Source organism: Eurosta solidaginis, chromosome 2 (assembly GCF_040869045.1).
Source record: "Eurosta solidaginis isolate ZX-2024a chromosome 2, ASM4086904v1, whole genome shotgun sequence".
In the NCBI taxonomy this organism is placed as follows: domain Eukaryota; kingdom Metazoa; phylum Arthropoda; class Insecta; order Diptera; family Tephritidae; genus Eurosta; species Eurosta solidaginis.
The window spans coordinates 86,317,172-86,341,163 of record NC_090320.1 but is presented as its reverse complement, the minus strand read 5'-3'; the positions used below and the strand labels follow the sequence as shown (position 1 = coordinate 86,341,163).

The 23,992-nt window shown below is 39.5% G+C and overlaps 2 pseudogenes; both read left to right on the top strand.

Annotated features, from left to right (window-relative positions):
• The first annotated feature begins 19,828 nt into the window (after positions 1-19,828).
• LOC137242264 (uncharacterized) lies at positions 19,829-21,330 on the top strand (annotated as a pseudogene).
• A 1,068-nt stretch (positions 21,331-22,398) lies between these two features.
• LOC137241558 (uncharacterized) lies at positions 22,399-23,773 on the top strand (annotated as a pseudogene).
• Positions 23,774-23,992: the final 219 nt, after the last annotated feature.

Sequence of the window (23,992 nt, the reverse complement as noted above, 5' to 3'; positions counted from 1 at the left end):
TCTTTAATTGTAATGTGGAACCAACGCCTCTAACACCCCTTTCATTATGGTCCACCCCTGTTGAAACATCAAGTTTCTTTGGACTCCCGTTAGAGGATATTGATGACAATTTGTGATCGGTCGCGGCTGTCAGGTGGGGCGAAGCACTGCTACAACAACAACAACAACAAATAGGTATACATGTATATAGCTAATAACCGAGCAAGGGATACAATTGTTCTGGAATACAGTTTCGTGAAATGACTAGACCTCAGTAGAAATGGATGAACGAGAAAAGTGAGAGTACAAAAGCAGCGCAAACTAAAGAATCAGTAATTAGTTTTGATTTAAACACGCTATCAGTTGCAAAGTATTGGTTGTGAAGTACTCTCAAAGTAGTCTAATAAAGGCCATTTTGCATTATTGAATATTGGAGTTATTTATTAAACATTTTAGCGGTTCGAAGGTTAGCAGAAGGTTTGGAAAAGGCTGGAAGCGCAGGATGCAAAAATCGCTCAATTTCAGGCAGAAGTCGATGATTTAAAATGTCGTATGGAGCAGTTGCAACTAAATCGCCCAGCAGTTTCAGCGAGTAATCCAAAGGTAAAAACACCAACCTTTCACGGTTCTGTTCCTTTCCAGGTCTTTAAGCTACAGTTTGAGAAGAACGCAACAGTGAACAACTGGAATGCTGAAGATAAAGTTGCTGCACTCTTCGTGGCATTGAAAGGGCCTGTAGCTGAAATCTTACAAACTATTCCAGATTACGAACGGAAGAGTTATGAAGCATTGAGGGGCGCACTAGAGAGGCGTTATCGGTCGCACTAGACGATATCGATCATATGAGACAGATATACCAAATGGAGTTACTGAACCGCTTCCAGAGGCCTGGTGAAATATTGCAAGAATTTGCGTCGGATGTTGAAAGGCTGGCACATTTAGCGAATGAGGACGCACCCGTGGAATACACCGATAGGGTAAAAATTCAGAGCTTTATTAATGGAATACGGGATATCGAAACGAAGCGAGTGACATACGCAAACCCAAAACCTACATTCACATAAACGGTATCAAATGCTTTGATTCAGGAAACAGCATCGCTTCTGTGTAAGCCAGCGTTCAAAACACACCATGTGGAGGTAGAAAGGCCAGGCTGGGTGAACACAATATTAGAGGCACTGAAAGGATCGTAAAAGCGGACTGAAATAGTTATGAAATTCTTCAAATGCGGGAAGTCAGGTCACATTGCACGTCATTGCGATCTTGATCTTAGTGGTTTCAACAGCATGGGCGGTCTTAAGAACAAAGCTGGAGGAGATGAGCAAGAGCGAGTCAGATGTAAAGATCGAGAGCCAGCTTCAGCTATTGAATGTCCTGTGATATCTGTATCGCAAATCGGAAGGAAATCGAGCAGTCTTACCGTCAGAGGAAATGTGGATGGCAAAGAACGTGTACTGACTGTAGATACGGGCGCATCTCATTCCTTAATCCGATCAGATTTGGTCAACAGGAGAGTAAAGCCATTACCTGGAGGTTGCGTACGGTCATTGGCGAGTATAACCAAGTCCATGGAGAAGTCTTAATTGGAAAGGTCACGGTTCTATACAAATTCGTTGTGGCAGAGATTGTTGATGAAGTCATATTGGGAGTGGACTTCTTAGTTGACCATGGCATCAGGATCGACATGCAAAGAGGGAATATGCGCTATAAGAACCAGGATGTACCACTCAACTTCAGTTTGGAGAAAGGGTTCAGCAGTAAGCGAGTTCTGGTGGAGGCGATTCGACAAAGACCACCAAAGTCAAAGACAGTAGATCGGGCAAAGGTTGATGGAACAAATGGGCCAAACAAAGCAAAATCAAAGATACCTGCGAGAGAAACACTGGTAGTGACAAACCCAAATGGACGCACTAAAACGAAGGAAAGAATTTCCCAGAAAGAATGCAAGGCTGGTTTCAAGCCAGGGCGCACTACTGTTGTGAACCGTCAAGACGATACTGATGATGCAAGGTCAATCCATCAAGATCAAGCCCTGCGAAGTAGTTCATTGGCCAAACAACAGAGTGCGTGAGAACGGGCCAGGATAATGAGTAGTACGATGAAACACAGATACGACAAGAACAATAATTCGGAAGGTTTCCCTGTCCTGGTTTGAGAGTTTTCTCGTTCCTGATTTTTACTATTCTGAAGGATCAAAAAAAATATATACATATTAACTTTTCCATTTTTAATCCTCAAACAACCCACAAATATCTTTTAATTTCTCAATATTTTTGGGCGGAGAAAAAATTTTAGGAAAATTAATTAAATTGGAACCAGCTAATACAGCAAGAAACAAAGCATATATACACATGGAAGCACTTTCATCGGTGGATCTGCAAATACAAGAGCAAAGAAGCTCTCTGGTATGTAGTAAAACTATTCTTCCTCTCTGTATGATTACAATGTAAACATTTCTTTGCTAGTTCCGGACATAGCGAACACATGCTGTCACTTTTGTCACTTGTATGCAGTGTTCCGTTTTAGATTTTTTCAAGCTAGATTTAGCGTAAAGCTTTTAATCAGCCTTTTTTTTAGCTCTTTTTAGCTTTTTTCAAAATTATAGAATAAAAGGTATTATGTAGATTCAATTTTAAGAACATTGAATGAATTTGGACTAGATTTTAAAAATTTGAGGGACAAAGGAACAGATAATGTTGGAATTATGGTAGGCAGAAATCGAGGCGTAGTAACTTTATCAAGGCAACATTAACCTAATATCATTTTCGTTCCGTGTGTTTGCTACTCGATTCAATCACGGTTCTGCTTTGAAACCGCTTTCGAGTGAAATTGAATTTTTGATTTCAGAAACATTTTACTGAGCTTCCACATGTAGACATATATGCTGTGCAAAACGACGGACTCGACCCGTTGCAAATGGCAGCCACACGAATAGGATAACTCCTTGTTTTTCTGTACTTACATACATATGTCCACAGGCATAATATTTATTTGAAAGATACCTTTGTGTGTAACGCTTACAGCTCATATAAAATAAAAGTTACGTAAGGATTCATTATAAGCCATAAGGTAGAGTATAACCACTTTATTAAAAGCCTTATGGACCAACAAAAATGAGGTTTACTTACATAAGACCTTATTAAAAGAAACTAGTTGCTGTATTAGGACCTTTTATATAAGGCTTATATACTCTGCAAAAAAAATCCACATTAAATCCAAATACTTTACGTTGAAAAATTACATTTAAGCAAAAGTATTTGTTTCAACAGCAAAGTATTTACATAAAATACTTTGCTCTTGATTCAACAACTTTTTTTAAATACGGCACTGTTGTTTTAAATGCGTGCTCGCTTTTAAAAATTCTCTAAACACAATCAAATGTAAAAGTATTTATTTAATAATTTGGGAAAAATTTAAACAACGTGACATCAGGACGGACAAGGCGACAGCTGTTTCGATTATACCTTGTAAATCTCTTCAAAGCCTTTTCTCCCGGGAGTGGGAGTCGAACTCGCACTCCTACTATAGTTGAAATGGTTGTAAACGCATTCAGCTACGTCATGCCTGTTGTAAAGTTCTTCCCAATTGCCTTCTTTTTTGCATATTTTAATCTTTTACACATTGCATACTTCGTATGCAATTATGTGTTAAAGCTATGCTTGGTACGGCGGTTTTCAAAGAAACTTTGGTTTTTGTTGCTGTTTTCGTTCTATTTATAGAACTACAACGAATTAACCAATTTTGTCTGTTTGTATGATTTTAATAATCGGGGATTGCCCATATTGCTTTTCTAAATGTATGAAAACATTTATTTGAAGCAATTTTTTAATTTTATAATTTATTTAATAATTTGGGAAAAATTTAAACAACGTGACATCAGGACGGACAAGGCGACAGCTGTTTCGATTATACCTTGTAAATCTCTTCAAAGCCTTTTCTCCCGGGAGTGGGAGTCGAACTCGCACTCCTACGATAGTTGAAATGGTTGTAAACGCATTCAGCTACGTCATGCCTGTTGTAAAGTTCTTCCCAATTGCCTTCTTTTTTGCATATTTTAATCTTTTACACATTGCATACTTCGTATGCAATTATGTGTTAAAGCTATGCTTGGTACGGCGGTTTTCAAAGAAACTTTGGTTTTTGTTGCTGTTTTCGTTCTATTTATAGAACTACAACGAATTAACCAATTTTGTCTGTTTGTATGATTTTAATAATCGGGGATTGCCCATATTGCTTTTCTAAATGTATGAAAACATTTATTTGAAGCAATTTTTTAATTTTATAATTTATTTAATAATTTGGGAAAAATTTAAACAACGTGACATCAGGACGGACAAGGCGACAGCTGTTTCGATTATACCGTGTAAATCTCTTCAAAGCCTTTTCTCCCGGGAGTGGGAGTCGAACTCGCACTCCTACGATAGTTGAAATGGTTGTAAACGCATTCAGCTACGTCATGCCTGTTGTAAAGTTCTTCCCAATGCCTTCTTTTTTGCATATTTTAATCTTTTACACATTGCATACTTCGTATGCAATTATGTTGTTACGGTCTGCTGCTACGGTCTACGGCTACGACCCACTTGGGAGCGTGTTCACGGGAACACACCTAGCGATGTGGAAAGGGTTGCGATGAAAAATATCGAAAAAGAAGGGAACAGACAGACCGGCCATCACTAGAAGACGGAAAAAAAGAAAAAAAAAAGGAAGAAAAAACCACCACGAGTTTCCGAGGAAGAAAAAACTTCCTTTTCCTTTTTGCTGGCGGTCTGAAGCGGTAGAGCACACAACCCTCGTGACCAAAAAGTGGTCAAGTGAAAAATTACAGGATACTTAAGTGCATCCACATATAGTTGGTGGAACTGACGAGCGCGTTCTCAAATACAGATAGTTCACCATCAAAATTTGGGCGGTTTATAGCAATCGTAAAACACTCCTCTACATATGTTCATCGTATTTTCGGAATTCCTCAAAGCCGTGCTTATATACATAGCCAAATTTTGAAAGGCTAAGGAGCTACATACGGGAAGTTTACATTTTAACGTTTTAACCCGAAAATTGTCTCCGAAATGAGTGAATTCAATTAAAAACGAAGTAAGCTAGCCGGTGGCCACGTTGAGACCGTTTTAACCTACTCTCAGGACGTGCTAAATTCCCGAACATCGTGAATACTAATAAATAGTAATTGGAAGGCATCGGCGTTGCCTTCTCCGCGTATGCGAGGAGCGCGGGAATGTTGGAATATTCCCAACGATTGCCACGTAATATACACGGTTCCTCAACTTAGCAATAGTGGTGTTGGCTTAGCGGTGTCATTTCCATCCACACCAACTGCAATAGCACCAACCATATCCAGTGACCCCGGCACCGTCATATGCCAAGACGCCAGACGTACCACTCCTAGAGTGACATATCAACAAACACAGCGCCATTCACCACAGCAACATATTAATGATACACAACAATTGCAACAATTACAATTGCAACAACAAACGCAAAACCATCATCTAAACGAGCTGAGCAAATATTGGGTGGTGTCCAATGGCCAAGCATTGCCCTATAACATTCTACCTAATGGCACGATAATCACACCTCATTAACGCCAGCCAGCAACATCTGAGCAACATACGCACACTCAGCAGCAGCAGGTTCAGCAGCAGCAACAGCAACAACAACAGTACCAACACCAACTACAACAACAACGTTTGAAACTGGGTGAGTCCGTTCCAACTCGGTGAAATTGTATTATGTATCTATGTGAAGTGATAAAATTCGTCACTTACAGATTATCGTTTCAAATTTTTGTAATTCATTCCAAGCACGCTTAATGAATCTAAAGACCCCTTTCTGTAACTCGATTCGAACGTACGGTATATGCATTCGGACACTTTGGTGCTCTTAACTCTGTTGACCCGTCGGATAAGGGCAATGTAAAACCCGTTCTGCAATCTTGCGAATAAGAACCATTGTTCTGTAAAGCTTGTGAAAGGTCAATACAGTCAAGAAATAGAAAACCAAAATTATGAAAGTGTGAGTTCTGCAGATAATTTTATTCCAGTCGAGTTACAGAATAGTGTCACTAGTATATATATAATACCTTACATATTTGAATGTGTCACTCGGAACCATAAATTTTTTTATACTTACCGGCGAAAGCCATGTAAATGGGTAATGCATTACACATTAGCGACATAGGCCTTTCTGCGAGAGTTATAACCTAGATGCAACAGGGGTTGGGGAGCGATGTCCTTTTGAACCCGGAACAATAAACTCGTTTCAGACGTTTTTTTTTTTTGTATTTTCAAATAACGTCGCGAATGAACCCTTGCACAAAAAAAAAAAAAAAAAAGGAAGAAGAGGAAGAATTCCCCAAATTAAATGAAATACATAAAAATGAATTTAATGTAATTGCACTAGTAATTAAAAGCCAAAAGATATTTAGTACATTCAAAATATTTTCTACACTATATACGAAACCACTAGGCTGTAAGACATATAAGGAGTTGAATCCGAATAATTGTATGCGATGTAAATGTAATTCGGAATAAACGTAAACTCTAGCATCACATGTGAAACTTAGAAATTCTCGATAGAATCCTAAAAATTTAATGCATAAGTTATTAATTAGTATGAACTGTCAATAAATCTAAATTGTAAATGGGAATGCTGAGGTCTCCTTTCTTTTAGAGGGCACCTAAGGTATACAGGTAAGGGGCCACCGAAATTTTAGGTGCGTCGGTGGCCATGGTTATTTGAGGGTGGGATAAAGCACCGGGCGTCGCAACACCACCCGCGGCGCCCCCTATGTATATTCGGCCCTTTTCTTTTTATTTTTAATTTTTTCAGCTTTTTTGTTATTGTTTGGTTTTTCAGCGGTTTTTTTTTGAATTTGATTTTCAGCGTTAGTAACCGGCCATGTCCGGTTCGGTAGTATTTTTTTGCGTCAGTTTTTTTTTGAATTTGAATTTAAAATTTTGGAATGTTAACGGTCTGTCCGTGACATCCGGTTCAGCCGGATGTTGTTTTATTTTGTATTGATAAGCGTTTTGAGTCGGTCTCTGCGCTTCTGCCAGGTTTTTTGAATTTGACAGCTGCTCGTTTTGATAGGCATGATAGGAACATTTTTCTGCTTATGGCGCAGGAACAGTAAGGTTGGCAAGGACCCGCCCCAGCCGACAATGACTAGCCACTGTGCACCACTACATCATGCCGACCGCCTTCCTTACTGATTCCATCGTAAATGCGTTTCCATAACAGATGGCGCCCAACGTGGCGCCTGAAGCGCTGACCGCGGGGGTCAGTCGGGTCAACCTGTGAGGTTGACCATCCCACCAGTCCGAGTGAGCAGCCACAGAGCTGCCACCTACGTTGCGGTGGGATGGTTAGACGGATCAGGTTGTCCGGGCTGGTCATCGGGGGCAGTAGCGGAAGGAGCCACGGACTGAACGTCTTGTCCTCCGGACTTTTGTATTTCACCCAGTGAGGTAGTGCTAAACGCACTTGATTTTTTTTGTAAGTGGGTTTTTGTGTTTCCGGAATGTTGTCCGCAGTCGGCTATGGAAAATTATATGTCCGCTAATTGGGTTTTTTTTTGTAATGTTAAATTTTTTTCTTTTATTTGCCGAATTTTGTGTCGTCAGTGTGAGTGCGTGTATGTATGTGGAAAAAAGAACCCCGGCTCATCCCACGCCCCAGGTGGTAGTTTAGAATACCACCTGGACTGTGGAGGGTTGAGCTGGGATTCAGAGTGGCACTCCTTCCTGTCCCACCAGACTGGGGGAGCGGTTCCGAAACCGCTCCACCCATTGCGGCGGAGGCAGGAGGGGTGTCCAGTAAAAATGAACGGGAGGCCTCAACACCCCCAACCAGTCCCAGGGGCAAGCCCCTGGAGACTGCCCCTGCGTTGCGGCTGGGCGTGTTGAGACCAACCCGTGTGTGCCTGGAGTGACCCTAGTGGCCTCAAACCAGTCTCGGAGGGGGGCCTTAAGACCCCCTCGCACTGCGGTTGGGAGCACTAGGGCCAAGTATGAATGTGTTTGTAGTAAATTTTTTCTCAACCTGTAGCCCAGGTGCCTTCTGGGAATGGGATGTCAGCGTTCCCATTACAATTGCTACCAAGTTTTCTCAACTCCTCGCGTAATTTTTATATGCACATTTTTTTTTTCAAGGCATCGCCTAAAATATAAGGTAAAAGAGGGAATTCTGATTTTTTTTTGTTGACCCCTAACTGCGCTACGCGGCAAAAGTTTTTCTAACTACTACGTAACGAGCTACATTTTTTTTATATAATTATTTTTGATTATGTCACGCGAGCAATCGTTCGGCCAACCGGGGCGAAATACTCCGTTCGGGAGTGCGGGAGGGTTCCGGGGAAACCAAAACCGGGGCGGTGCTAATAGGGGGGCTTTTTCGAAAGCAAGGCGTCCTTTGGTGGTGCATACCCCAGTAGGAGGATCCTACGGAAATCCCGCGGGGACTCATATAGGCTCGGGCCCGAACGACGACCGCGACAAACTGGACATACCTGTAAGCACCAGCAATTTAAATGCATCGCTGCTAAACACACACAACATCTCGGGGATAATGACCAATGTGTCGAACTATGCACCAGATGGAGCGGGTGCCTTACCACCAAATCAAGAGGTTGGAAATTTTGGGGACGCTACCAGCGATCAGGCGAACCTCCTAGGAATGCAGGACGAAGCCACTCGTGGAGGCTCGTGGGTGGACGTGCTACACCAACTGTTCCAGGCTTCGCAGGAGGAAATGCGGAGAGAGATGGGCTCAATTAGAGCCAACATGGCCCAGCTCAACGCCGCTCTCGAATCCACGCAGCAAGCACACCAGCAACACAGGAACGCAAGCAGGATGGACCGTAACCCATTGCCATCGGTAGTACCGCCAATGTACCCGACTCCAAGCAGCATAACAGTAAAACCGCAGGAGTGGAAAATCGCATTCGACGGCACTGGGAGTGTAAGCGATTTCCTCTTCAAATTAAACACCTTGTGTGAGCGCACACAATGCCCTGACGAACAAATAATGGCCAGTTTCCACTTATTCCTTTCGGGACGAGCCGAAGAATGGTACTGGCTGTTCACAAAACAAAACCCAAATGCGACATATGCCTTTTTGTGCTACTCCTTAAAAAGAGAGTTTGGCACCTTGAAAACGGACCACGAGATCATGATGGAGATCTCCATGCGCAAGCAAAAGGCAAGTGAGTGTTATGACGTGTTTCACGCGGACATAATCTCCTTGAACGCGCGCTTAAGGGAGCCGATGTCAGAGCTTCTACTGATTGACATAATAAAAAGGAACGTCAACAGTAGCCTTAAGCTAATGCTTTTTAATGCGGACGTAAGGAACCTCCATGATCTGCGCGATGTAGCACGCCGAGGTGAACAAGTGCTGAAAGAGAGCAAGCTGCTGGGAGCCAATTACTCAGGACGGCATGTAAGCGAGGCACGCGTGACAACCCCGGACATGAAGATGGAAGGCGAGGACGGCGAGATAGATCCCCAGATAGAGGCGCTGGAATATAGACGCAGCAGAAGACCGGACTACTCAGGAATCCAGTGCTGGAATTGCCAGGGAATGGGGCACTCCTATATATATTGCGAGGAACCCATAAAAAGTCCTTTTTGTTTTAAATGTGGGTATAAGGGTGTATTCACTCCTAAATGCCCTAGGGACCATCGCAGGCAGGGAAACCAGTACCCGAGCGAGAAGATGGGGGAACCTCGTTCGGCTTCATAGCTCCCACATCAGCCAGTGCTCGAGGCGTCGTCCCGTGCGCTGAACCAGAGGGCGAATCTCTGCATGGAGGTGGTGAGCTTCCGAGGTGCAGTAGTACCCTGGCAGAAGAACCCTCGACTGTAATAATAACCTTCCCCGATAGTACTGACGATTCGAATAGTTCTGAATCCGAGAGTCGAACGTCCTCTTCCACGATGGGCGAGCAAATCAAAATCCTGCGACGCCAGCATAGGGATGTCGCGTGCCAAACGCAAACTTTTCCCAACCCTAAAAGAAAGGGAGGATAGGTATGAACAAATGAGACATACCATTTTTGACCAATATCCGGTATCGGACAATATTTTGAAGTGTAGGAAGAGATACCACCGGAGAGTACAGGAGCGTAGACTGCTGCAAGCCACCACGTTAACGCTTACAGAGGACGAAAGGCCTTTAGTAAAGGCTAAAATTAAAAATAGTTTTCTTGTAGGGTTGTTGGACTCGGGAGCCAACGTCTCCATCTTAGGGAAGAATGGATTAGAATTCCTAAAGGGTAACGGCTTCGAATATCAGCCCTTACATGCGTTCGTATATACCGCAGGCGGCAACAAGCAAAAAATTTTAGGCTCAGTATCTCTACCGGTCACTTTTAAAAATACCACAAAGATTATTCGTTTTTACCTTGTTCCCTCATTGCTCCAAGAAGCATACTTCGGGGTAGATTTTTGGAGAGCATTTGCGTTGGCTCCCGAAATATTCCCGAGCGTAGAGTGTTTAGAGACTAGGCTTGAAAAGGAAGAGGAACTTAACCTCCATGAATTGTCACCAGAACAGAAATCAGAATTGCGAAAAGTCATCGAGACGTTTCCTTCGTACGAGAAGTTAGGCCTAGGGCAAACTAAATTAGTGGAGCATCACATCGACACCGGTGATGCTGTGCCTATAAAAAGCAAGCATTTTCCTCTTTCGCCGCCGAGGCAAGCCGAAGCTTTTAGAGAACTAGACAGGTTACTACAGTTAGGAGTTATAGAAGAATCCAACTCCCCGTGGTGTAGTCCTGTAGTACTGGTCCGGAAACCAGGCAAAGTCAGGCTGTGCATAGATTCGAGAAAGGTCAACGCGGTGACTAAGAAGGATTCGTACCCCCTGCCTCATATCAACGGCTTATTGAGCAGACTGAAAGATACGCATTTTATTAGTGGCATTGATCTGAAAGACGCGTTCTTCCAGATCAAATTGACAGAGTCCTCGAAGGAAAAAACAGCATTCGCAGTTCCGGGGAGGCCTCTGTACCACTTCAAGGTGATGCCATTTGGTCTGTGCAATGGACCGCAGACTATGAGTAGGCTGATGGACAAGGCGATCCCTTCGCGTCTGCGAGAGAACGTCTTTGTCTACCTGGACGATCTGATGGTATGTAGCACTAATTTTGAGGATCATCTAAAATTGCTAGCGGAAGTGGCGAACTGTTTGAGAGATGCAGGTCTGACAATAAATGTGGAAAAAAGTAAATTTTGTCAGAAGGAAATACGCTACTTAGGGTATTTGATAGGCAGCGGGTGTCTGAAAGTGGATCCGGGAAAAGTAGAAGCAATACAAAACTTCCCGATCCCTAAATCCCCTCGGCAAGTGCGTAGGTTTGTGGGCATGGCGAATTGGTACCGAGCATTTATTACCAATTTTGCGGACTTGGCAGGTCCCTTGACCGACTGTCTCCGCAAGTCAGCAGGCCCGTTTAAACTCACTCCTGAAGCTATAGAGGCGTTCGAAAAACTAAAAGTAGCCTTGAGTTCGGCGCCTGTCTTGGCCCAACCAGACTTTTCAAGGGAATTCGTGATACAATGTGACGCTTCCAAAATAGGTGTTGGCGGAGTATTGTTTCAGGTCGATGATGATGGCGCTGAGCATCCAATCGCATTCGTGTCGAAAAAGCTGAATAATGCTCAACGCAATTACACAGTAACCGAGCTGGAATGTCTTGCAGCCATAATTAGCGTGAAGCGTTTCCGACCCTATGTCGAAGGATTACCTTTTCGGATTGTTACGGACCACTCCAGTCTCAAGTGGTTGATGACACAAAAAGACTTGAGCGGGAGGTTGGCGAGATGGTCACTCTTACTGCAAAGATACGATTTTAGAATGGAACATCGTAAGGGCACCCTGAATGTAGTACCAGACGCGCTGTCGCGTTTTGACGTTGACGAGTTAACTTTCACTACCACACCCGGAGAAATAGACTTAGTCTCTCCCGAATTTACCAGCAATGAGTATTTAGACTTAATTCGGACCGTCACCGAAAACGAGGAATCACTTCCGGATTTACGAGTGGTGGACGGTGTAATTTTCAAAAGAGTTAAGTTTCGTAAGGGGATGGAAGGGGAAGAAGACTCGCTGTGGCGTTTATGGTTGCCAAAAGGGTTGACTGAGGAAGCAGTGAGATTAGCACATGACGCTAACCGGAGTTACCATGGCGGATGGCTGAAAACCTTAGAACGTGTTAGGCAGAAGTACTTCTGGCCGCAGCAGACTAAGGACGTCAGGGACTACGTCCAGCGTTGTGACACCTGCAAAACGGTAAAACCCACCAATCAGCAGTCGAGACCACCTATGGGGAGTACCTTTGAATCCGAAAGGCCATTTCAGCGGTTGTATTGCGACTTTCTAGGGCCGTATCCGAGATCTAAGCGGCGAAATCAATTTCTTTTCATAGTACTAGACCATTTTTCAAAATACGTTTGGCTAAAGCCCATGCAGAGAGCCACCACTGTAAACGTTATAAATTACTTCGCTTCAGAAATTTTTCCGGCTGTAGGGGTCCCTGAGTTTATTCACAGTGACAATGGTAAACAGTTCATCTCGAAGGAAATGAACCAATTTTTTGCAAACTACGGGGTGACGCACGTGAGGACGGGGCTATATTCTCCCCAAGCGAACGCATCCGAACGCGTCAACAGAGAAATTGTTTCTAAGATTAGGATTTTCCTGAAGGATAAACCTGACCACACTAATTGGGATAAGCATATACCCGAAATTTTATCAGTTTTGAGAAGTGATTTTCATACAGCGATTCAGTGTTCTCCGTACTTTGCATTATATGGCCAAAACATGGTCCAACATGCCTCAACGTACAACATTTTAGGGAAACTCGGCAGCCTTCGGGAAGACCAAGTTACGGTAGTAAGCCGAGCTGACAAGTTGACTAATATTCGCGAGCAGATCCGTAGAAATTTAGATCAGGCCAAGGATAGGGGAGTAACCACCTATAACAAGCGCTCTAGACACGTCAACTATAAGGAAGGTCAGGAAGTTTTTCGGAGAAACTTTGCCTTAAGTAATTTTAAACAGGGCATTAATGCCAAATTCCTACCCAAATACCTGAAGTGTCGCGTGCTTCGAAAAATAGGCAACGCATTGTATGATCTCGAGGACCTAAACGGGAAATTGATAGGTCGCTTTCACGCGTCGGACATTCGCCCGCAATGAACTAGAAAACGTTTCTTTTGCCAATTTACAATTTGATTTTTTTTATACACCCACCAATTGGACCTTTTTTTTTGTCTGGGCGTTTTGGCGGTCGGGGACATCTCGCCCAGTATTCTCCCCGAGCACTGACCTCATAGGTTGTTCACACGCGTACTCACCGAGGACCGTGAACACCCTGGCAGTCCACGCTTAGGTCGGACTAGCCTTTCGGAGTTTGGACGAGTTCTCCATGTCAAAATGTCTATTTTTTTTGTCTTGCCTTTTGTGGGGGCGATAACCACTGAAACCTTTCGGAGTTTTGACGAGTTCTCCATAACAAATGTCTAATTGCCGCAAAGCCCTTTTAAACTAGGAAACAGAATTAATTCCCAAATTTGACTTAACTTTTTTTTGATGGACCCATGTTGCCCGGCTAGCTTCGTAGTAGGACTTTGAGACTCTTATCTCAGGGGTGAGTCGTGCCCCACGTTGCTTGTCATCGGAGATCCCTGGCAATAGCTTCCCACAGATGATCTGGTTCCCTGTTCGCTTCATCGTCAGGTCTTCAAAGCGAAGCAGGTTTGTTACGGTCTGCTGCTACGGTCTACGGCTACGACCCACTTGGGAGCGTGTTCACGGGAACACACCTAGCGATGTGGAAAGGGTTGCGATGAAAAATATCGAAAAAGAAGGGAACAGACAGACCGGCCATCACTAGAAGACGGAAAAAAAGAAAAAAAAAAGGAAGAAAAAACCACCACGAGTTTCCGAGGAAGAAAAAACTTCCTTTTCCTTTTTGCTGGCGGTCTGAAGCGGTAGAGCACACAACCCTCGTGACCAAAAAGTGGTCAAGTGAAAAATTACAGGATACTTAAGTGCATCCACATATAGTTGGTGGAACTGACGAGCGCGTTCTCAAATACAGATAGTTCACCATCAAAATTTGGGCGGTTTATAGCAATCGTAAAACACTCCTCTACATATGTTCATCGTATTTTCGGAATTCCTCAAAGCCGTGCTTATATACATAGCCAAATTTTGAAAGGCTAAGGAGCTACATACGGGAAGTTTACATTTTAACGTTTTAACCCGAAAATTGTCTCCGAAATGAGTGAATTCAATTAAAAACGAAGTAAGCTAGCCGGTGGCCACGTTGAGACCGTTTTAACCTACTCTCAGGACGTGCTAAATTCCCGAACATCGTGAATACTAATAAATAGTAATTGGAAGGCATCGGCGTTGCCTTCTCCGCGTATGCGAGGAGCGCGGGAATGTTGGAATATTCCCAACGATTGCCACGTAATATACACGGTTCCTCAACTTAGCAATAGTGGTGTTGGCTTAGCGGTGTCATTTCCATCCACACCAACTGCAATAGCACCAACCATATCCAGTGACCCCGGCACCGTCATATGCCAAGACGCCAGACGTACCACTCCTAGAGTGACATATCAACAAACACAGCGCCATTCACCACAGCAACATATTAATGATACACAACAATTGCAACAATTACAATTGCAACAACAAACGCAAAACCATCATCTAAACGAGCTGAGCAAATATTGGGTGGTGTCCAATGGCCAAGCATTGCCCTATAACATTCTACCTAATGGCACGATAATCACACCTCATTAACGCCAGCCAGCAACATCTGAGCAACATACGCACACTCAGCAGCAGCAGGTTCAGCAGCAGCAACAGCAACAACAACAGTACCAACACCAACTACAACAACAACGTTTGAAACTGGGTGAGTCCGTTCCAACTCGGTGAAATTGTATTATGTATCTATGTGAAGTGATAAAATTCGTCACTTACAGATTATCGTTTCAAATTTTTGTAATTCATTCCAAGCACGCTTAATGAATCTAAAGACCCCTTTCTGTAACTCGATTCGAACGTACGGTATATGCATTCGGACACTTTGGTGCTCTTAACTCTGTTGACCCGTCGGATAAGGGCAATGTAAAACCCGTTCTGCAATCTTGCGAATAAGAACCATTGTTCTGTAAAGCTTGTGAAAGGTCAATACAGTCAAGAAATAGAAAACCAAAATTATGAAAGTGTGAGTTCTGCAGATAATTTTATTCCAGTCGAGTTACAGAATAGTGTCACTAGTATATATATAATACCTTACATATTTGAATGTGTCACTCGGAACCATAAATTTTTTTATACTTACCGGCGAAAGCCATGTAAATGGGTAATGCATTACACATTAGCGACATAGGCCTTTCTGCGAGAGTTATAACCTAGATGCAACAGGGGTTGGGGAGCGATGTCCTTTTGAACCCGGAACAATAAACTCGTTTCAGACGTTTTTTTTTTTTGTATTTTCAAATAACGTCGCGAATGAACCCTTGCACAAAAAAAAAAAAAAAAAAGGAAGAAGAGGAAGAATTCCCCAAATTAAATGAAATACATAAAAATGAATTTAATGTAATTGCACTAGTAATTAAAAGCCAAAAGATATTTAGTACATTCAAAATATTTTCTACACTATATACGAAACCACTAGGCTGTAAGACATATAAGGAGTTGAATCCGAATAATTGTATGCGATGTAAATGTAATTCGGAATAAACGTAAACTCTAGCATCACATGTGAAACTTAGAAATTCTCGATAGAATCCTAAAAATTTAATGCATAAGTTATTAATTAGTATGAACTGTCAATAAATCTAAATTGTAAATGGGAATGCTGAGGTCTCCTTTCTTTTAGAGGGCACCTAAGGTATACAGGTAAGGGGCCACCGAAATTTTAGGTGCGTCGGTGGCCATGGTTATTTGAGGGTGGGATAAAGCACCGGGCGTCGCAACACCACCCGCGGCGCCCCCTATGTATATTCGGCCCTTTTCTTTTTATTTTTAATTTTTTCAGCTTTTTTGTTATTGTTTGGTTTTTCAGCGGTTTTTTTTTGAATTTGATTTTCAGCGTTAGTAACCGGCCATGTCCGGTTCGGTAGTATTTTTTTGCGTCAGTTTTTTTTTGAATTTGAATTTAAAATTTTGGAATGTTAACGGTCTGTCCGTGACATCCGGTTCAGCCGGATGTTGTTTTATTTTGTATTGATAAGCGTTTTGAGTCGGTCTCTGCGCTTCTGCCAGGTTTTTTGAATTTGACAGCTGCTCGTTTTGATAGGCATGATAGGAACATTTTTCTGCTTATGGCGCAGGAACAGTAAGGTTGGCAAGGACCCGCCCCAGCCGACAATGACTAGCCACTGTGCACCACTACATCATGCCGACCGCCTTCCTTACTGATTCCATCGTAAATGCGTTTCCATAACAATGTGTTAAAGCTATGCTTGGTACGGCGGTTTTCAAAGAAACTTTGGTTTTTGTTGCTGTTTTCGTTCTATTTATAGAACTACAACGAATTAACCAATTTTGTCTGTTTGTATGATTTTAATAATCGGGGATTGCCCATATTGCTTTTCTAAATGTATAAAAACATTTATTTGAAGCAATTTTTTAATTTTATAATTTATTTAATAATTTGGGAAAAATTTAAACAACGTGACATCAGGACGAACAAGGCGACAGCTGTTTCGATTATACCCTGTAAATCTCTTCAAAGCCTTTTCTCCCGGGAGTGGGAGTCGAACTCGCACTCCTACGATAGTTGAAATGGTTGTAAACGCATTCAGCTACGTCATGCCTGTTGTAAAGTTCTTCCCAATTGCCTTCTTTTTTGCATATTTTAATCTTTTACACATTGCATACTTCGTATGCAATTATGTGTTAAAGCTATGCTTGGTACGGCGGTTTTCAAAGAAACTTTGGTTTTGTTGCTGTTTTCGTTCTATTTATAGAACTACAACGAATTAACCAATTTTGTCTGTTTGTATGATTTTAATAATCGGGGATTGCCCATATTTCTTTTCTAAATGTATGAAAACATTTATTTGAAGCAATTTTTTAATTTTATAATTTATTTAATAATTTGGGAAAAATTTAAACAACGTGACATCAGGACGGACAAGGCGACAGCTGTTTCGATTATACCTTGTAAATCTCTTCAAAGCCTTTTCTCCCGGGAGTGGGAGTCGAACTCGCACTCCTACGATAGTTGAAATGGTTGTAAACGCATTCAGCTACGTCATGCCTGTTGTAAAGTTCTTCCCAATTGCCTTCTTTTTTGCATATTTTAATCTTTTACACATTGCATACTTCGTATGCAATTATGTGTTAAAGCTATGCTTGGTACGGCGGTTTTCAAAGAAACTTTGGTTTTTGTTGCTGTTTTCGTTCTATTTATAGAACTACAACGAATTAACCAATTTTGTCTGTTTGTATGATTTTAAAAATCGGGGATTGCCCATATTGCTTTTCTAAATGTATGAAAACATTTATTTGAAGCAATTTTTTAATTTTATAATTTATTTAATAATTTGGGAAAAATTTAAACAACGTGACATCAGGACGGACAAGGCGACAGCTGTTTCGATTATACCTTGTAAATCTCTTCAAAGCCTTTTCTCCCGGGAGTGGGAGTCGAACTCGCACTCCTACGATAGTTGAAATGGTTGTAAACGCATTCAGCTACGTCATGCCTGTTGTAAAGTTCTTCCCAATTGCCTTCTTTTTTGCATATTTTAATCTTTTACACATTGCATACTTCGTATGCAATTATGTGTTAAAGCTATGCTTGGTACGGCGGTTTTCAAAGAAACTTTGGTTTTTGTTGCTGTTTTCGTTCTATTTATAGAACTACAACGAATTAACCAATTTTGTCTGTTTGTATGATTTTAATAATCGGGAATTGCCCATATTGCTTTTCTAAATGTATGAAAACATTTATTTGAAGCAATTTTTTAATTTTATAATTTATTTAATAATTTGAGAAAAATTTAAACAACGTGACATCAGGACGGACAAGGCGACAGCTGTTCGATTATACCTTGTAAATCTCTTCAAAGCCTTTTCTCCCGGGAGTGGGAGTCGAACTCGCACTCCTACGATAGTTGAAATGGTTGTAAACGCATTCAGCTACGTCATGCCTGTTGTAAAGTTCTTCCCAATTGCCTTCTTTTTTGCATATTTTAATCTTTTACACATTGCATACTTCGTATGCAATTATGTGTTAAAGCTATGCTTGGTACGGCGGTTTTCAAAGAAACTTTGGTTTTTGTTGCTGTTTTCGTTCTATTTATAGAACTACAACGAATTAACCAATTTTGTCTGTTTGTATGATTTTAATAATCGGGGATTGCCCATATTGCTTTTCTAAATGTATGAAAACATTTATTTGAAGCAATTTTTTAATTTTATAATTTATTTAATAATTTGGGAAAAATTTAAACAACGTGACATCAGGACGGACAAGGCGACAGCTGTTTCGATTATACCTTGTAAATCTCTTCAAAGCCTTTTCTCCCGGGAGTGGGAGTCGAACTCGCACTCCTACGATAGTTGAAATGGTTGTAAACGCATTCAGCTACGTCATGCCTGTTGTAAAGTTCTTCCCAATTGCCTTCTTTTTTGCATATTTTAATCTTTTACACATTGCATACTTCGTATGCAATTATGTGTTAAAGCTATGCTTGGTACGGCGGTTTTCAAAGAAACTTTGGTTTTTGTTGCTGTTTTCGTTCTATTTATATAACTACAACGAATTAACCAATTTTGTCTGTTTGTATGATTTTAATAATCGGGGATTGCCCATATTGCTTTTCTAAATGTATGAAAACATTTATTTGAAGCAATTTTTTAATTTTATAATTTATTTAATAATTTGGGAAAAATTTAAACAACGTGACATCAGGACGGACAAGGCAACAGCTGTTTCGATTATACCTTGTAAATCTCTTCAAAGCCTTTTCTCCCGGGAGTGGGAGTCGAACTCGCACTCCTACGATAGTTGAAATGGTTGTAAACGCATTCAGCTACGTCATGCCTGTTGTAAAGTTCTTCCCAATTGCCTTCTTTTTTGCATATTTTAATCTTTTACACATTGCATACTTCGTATGGAATTATGTGTTAAAGCTATGCTTGGTACGGCGGTTTTCAAAGAAACTTTGGTTTTTGTTGCTATTTTCGTTCTATTTATAGAACTACAACGAATTAACCAATTTTGTCTGTTTGTATGATTTTAATAATCGGGGATTGCCCATATTGCTTTTCTAAATGTATGAAAACATTTATTTGAAGCAATTTTTTCATTTTATAATTTATTTAATAATTTGGGAAAAATTTAAACAACGTGACATCAGGACGGACAAGGCGACAGCTGTTTCGATTATACCTTGTAAATCTCTTCAAAGTAAAAGTATTTATTTCAAATGTTTCGTATTTAAACTTCATTTGATTAACTGTTTTTAAATGCAAACGTATTTGCTTTAACAATTTCGCATTTAATTCCGCATTTGAGTTTACCGTTATACCATGAAGTTTTCATTTACATATTATCTTTCACACGGAACTTATTTGGAGGCGTTATAATAAATTATTTTTGGAATTTTAGCTAAAGGTAAGTAAAATAAATATTAATTTTTAGCAAAAATGTTTATTCTAATATATAATTTGTATATGTAGCTTAGGGCATATCCAGAATCGTTTAAGGCAACATATTTGAACAGAGTGGAGATTTTACATTATTTCAAAGGTATGTATATACAAATTTATTACAATAAAAACGTTTACAGTTATGAGTGAGGAATTAATACCATCTACGCCTACTGATATTTCACTGTTTTCCGAGCAAACTCCGCTTGAAGATGAGTCCACTACATCAAAAAAAGACAATGAGGCAGTAATCATATTGGACACCGATTTACAGCTATACGATTTGTTGTGCTCTTGGGGTTTGTCGGCTGATTCATTAATACAGTTCGATCAGTGTGGGGTAAAGAGTATGGACATTTTGAAGATGATACACTCTCACGACATTGATGAAATCCTCAATACAAGAGAACTCATAGCTGACAAAATTAAATTCAGGTATCAACTTCAAAATTGGCGTTTGCAAAATAATGTAAGTAAATAGTTGTTTACTTTTGTTTTTTAATATACGTTTACATATTCCTAGTTTGATATGCTTACATGCTGCAGTGGTGCAAGCACAATGCAAAAAATTTCTCCACCTCACAGCCGGCTGAGCACTAGTACACAACCGATTTCACTGGGCCATCAACCCAACTTGGAGAATATTTTGAAAGATACCGTCGATGGTAATGATATTGTTAAGAAATACGAAAACTTGAATTGCCTCCAATAGACTGACCAATCCACAATAGTGCATATTCTTGTAGATAATTACATTGAACGCGATATCAAAATGACTCCGGCTACAATGAAAAATGTAGCAAACCAGATTGTCAAGCTCTTTCCAACCGAACTGGAATCGGTGTACTATATACCCAGAACAAACAAAAGAACGCTACCTGAAAACTGTATGATAGATATTTTAATAGCTTGCATAAGCGAAAGTCTCAGCAGAAAAATTACACTCCATCAAAAATTAGCAAAACTGTTGTTATAAGCAATGAGGGTCCGGAAAAATCGGATGCAACTAAACAATGGTTACAACATAATATCCCTGAAGATATATATGAATTGTGGAAAGAAACTTCAGAAGAGAGAATGAGAGAACATAAAAGTGGTATAAAAGATTTATTAAAGGAATGTCCACGATATTGCGATTCCAATGGATACCAACTGATTGATATTGATTTGGCACAATGTTTCCTGGTAAATCAGATCTGATGTTTAGCAAAATTGGCAGCATGCAGGAAACAATAAATGAAGTATTTTTTATTTCATCAATAAAAGATAAACTGAACCAGACTTACTACGACGCTATGCTTGGTGCTAATGACGCAAGTATGTAAATTTTTCTGTTCTGTGATTTTTGCTTTATTTCCGTTTTTGTTTTAGATTGCAGACATTATTATTTCTTTAATTTATTACATGCAGTAATAACACCGCCAAGGGTAAATAAAAACTTTAAACCCTCTATCACAGATGCGCAAATGTATATGATCACACATATTTTAAATATTAACAACTTGCAACAAAAACTTGATGAACTGAATAATGCTGCGCACAAACAGGGATTTACATTGCAACCAAGGGTGTTTGTTCTTGGTGAGAGTCCCCAAAATTTAAACAAATTCTATGTCTGTGTTGACAACGTTAAATACAAAGTAAACAGCTTAGTAAGGGCTGTAGATTTAGTTATAAAAATTTGTTTTGCATTCAACATCGAATATTCCGCAATGAGCAAATATGTATGGGTTTTTCTTCAAAGATATGTTTATGACATTCCAAATGAGGAAAAATTTCCAAAAATAGAAAATATTTTAAACAAACTATATAATGTCGAATAAAAGCGCAGTTACAGAAAGACCCACACATACTTGCTCTATATGCGAAAATAATTTCGTATTATTTGAAAATCTTTTTAACCATTTGAAGGACGTACATCGATGTCCTGTTACTTTTTAGTACTTATGCATTTATCAGAATTGTAATAGATACTTTTAAAACTTGTATAAGTTTCGAAATCACGCAAGGAAGCATGATTTTAGTTCTAATGTTTGTGAGAGCACGAATGTTTCACAAACCAAATTACCGAAAAATGATACAAGTCCCACCCAAAATATAAGAGAACTCGCTACAAGTCAAGAATGCTTAGAGCTTCATCCAGATTTGCCCCCTATTCCAGATAACGGCAATGAAATTGATAAACTAAACATTATTTAAATCAAAAAGTTGATAGAGAAAAATGTAATAAGTCATGCTTTACAGCTTCACTGCAAACCGAATAGTTTGAGAAAAGATATACCCGTAGCTCAAAAATCCATCATCCTTTTAAGAATATTTCTTCAGAATACAAATTACTACAAAAACTTGAAGATATTGGTCTTCATAAGCCACCACAATTATTTACAATATCTAGGCAACTCGATGAAGTATTTGCTTCTGGTTTCCCAACCTTAAAAGAAAATATAATTGTGGGCTGTCTCTGTGACATAAAGCATCAATTAAAGAAATACTTTGAAGAGCCAAACATTTGAAAATATTGAAAAAAATAAAGTCTTCGAATACTCTTAACCATTTTAAAATGGGCAATCTTTGGAAGAGTAAAACTAGTTGTTTCGGAAGTAAAACTGTTTTCCCCATTTTTCTATACTTTGATGCATTCCAAATTAATAACCCTTTGGGAACGCATACGCATTCAGTTTGTGGCATATATTTTTTATAAACGCGAAAGATATGAGTTATTTCGGTAATGAATTAACACTTAACAGACTTATTGAGGTTCTTGAAGACTTACCTCTAAATGGAATAAATGTAGTCGTTGAGAATACCCGATTTAAGATTTATTTTTATCTCGGCCAGATATTAGGTGATAACTTGGGCTTAAATGAAGTATTGGGTTATCATACTAGTTTTAACAGCAAATTTTTTTGCCGCCTTTGTTCGTTATCCAAAGAAGAGTGTCAATCACCATTAATCGAAAATTTGCAAAGAGTACGTAATAAAGAATGTTATACCATGGAATTGCAGTGCTGTAGCAAAGAACTTAATGCTGTCAAAGAAAATTATATTTGGAACAAACTACCCCTTTTTCATATTACAGATAATAAAGCTTGTGATTTGATGCACGACGTGTTTTTAGGAGTAGCGAGATATAATAAAGGTTCTAGATTACTTTATTTATCAGAAAAAATATTTTTCGTTGGAAGCGTTTAACTATAGAAAACAATTGTTTGCTTACGGTCCAGCTCACGTAAGAAGTTTAAGTAATCCTATTACAAGGGCTCAAAATAAGACTAATAACATCAAAATGAACGCTTCGGAAATGAAACTTTTTTGAATACTATTTTACTAATTATTGGCGACTTAGTAGACGAATTTGATTTAGTATATAAATTTTTAATAACATTTATTAAAATTGTTGATATTATAATGGCTGAGGAATTTAGTGATATTATTTTACATAACAACGTTCTTTAATTGCCGATCATCACATATTTTATATTACATGCTTTAGAGAGAAGCTAAAGCCAAAACAACATTTTATGATTCCCTACATAAACTATCAAAGAACTTGGCCCACTTAAATTTTTGTGGTGTTTTAGATTCGAAGGAAAACATGCTCAATTTAAAAAATACGCCAATAATATAACATCTCGTAAAAATATTCCGCTGACTCTGGCAACTAAGTATTGTTTCCAATTCTGCTCTAATTTATTAGCAAGTAATTTTTTTGAAAACGATCATGTACAATGCAGAAATGTTCTACCAATAGATCTTACAGAACTTGAATTTTATCAAAATTTATGTACACCTCTTAGAACCGGTTATGAAACTTCAAGTGTAAGTTACAAAGGAGTGTTGTATGAAAAAAATTACTACGTAAAATCAAATAATACAATTTTGCATATTATAAAAAAATTTTTTGAACTAGAGAATGAAATATTTTTAATTTGTCAAGAATGCAAAACTTCTTTTTTGGAAAAATATCAATCGTATGAAATTTTAGGCTCTAATAATGCCTTTTACTTAAAAAAAAGTCGATCTCATTTCGATACCAGCCAAATTATATACTTTAAATGATGGAAAAAGTGTTGTAAGATTTTTTTGACACCAATAGTGTAGAAAATCACTATCCACTAGATTTGTGTCACTGGTTTTTATCTACATACAGAAATATATAAATATTTCTTTAAATATCTTTATGTTAAATAAATAAGATTTTTATTGAAAAGTTAATTCAAATACCAATTTTATTTTCCCATGGTAGATGTGGGCATATTGCTTAAATTCTGAGTTTACTCGTAGTAACAAAACTACTATGTGTGAT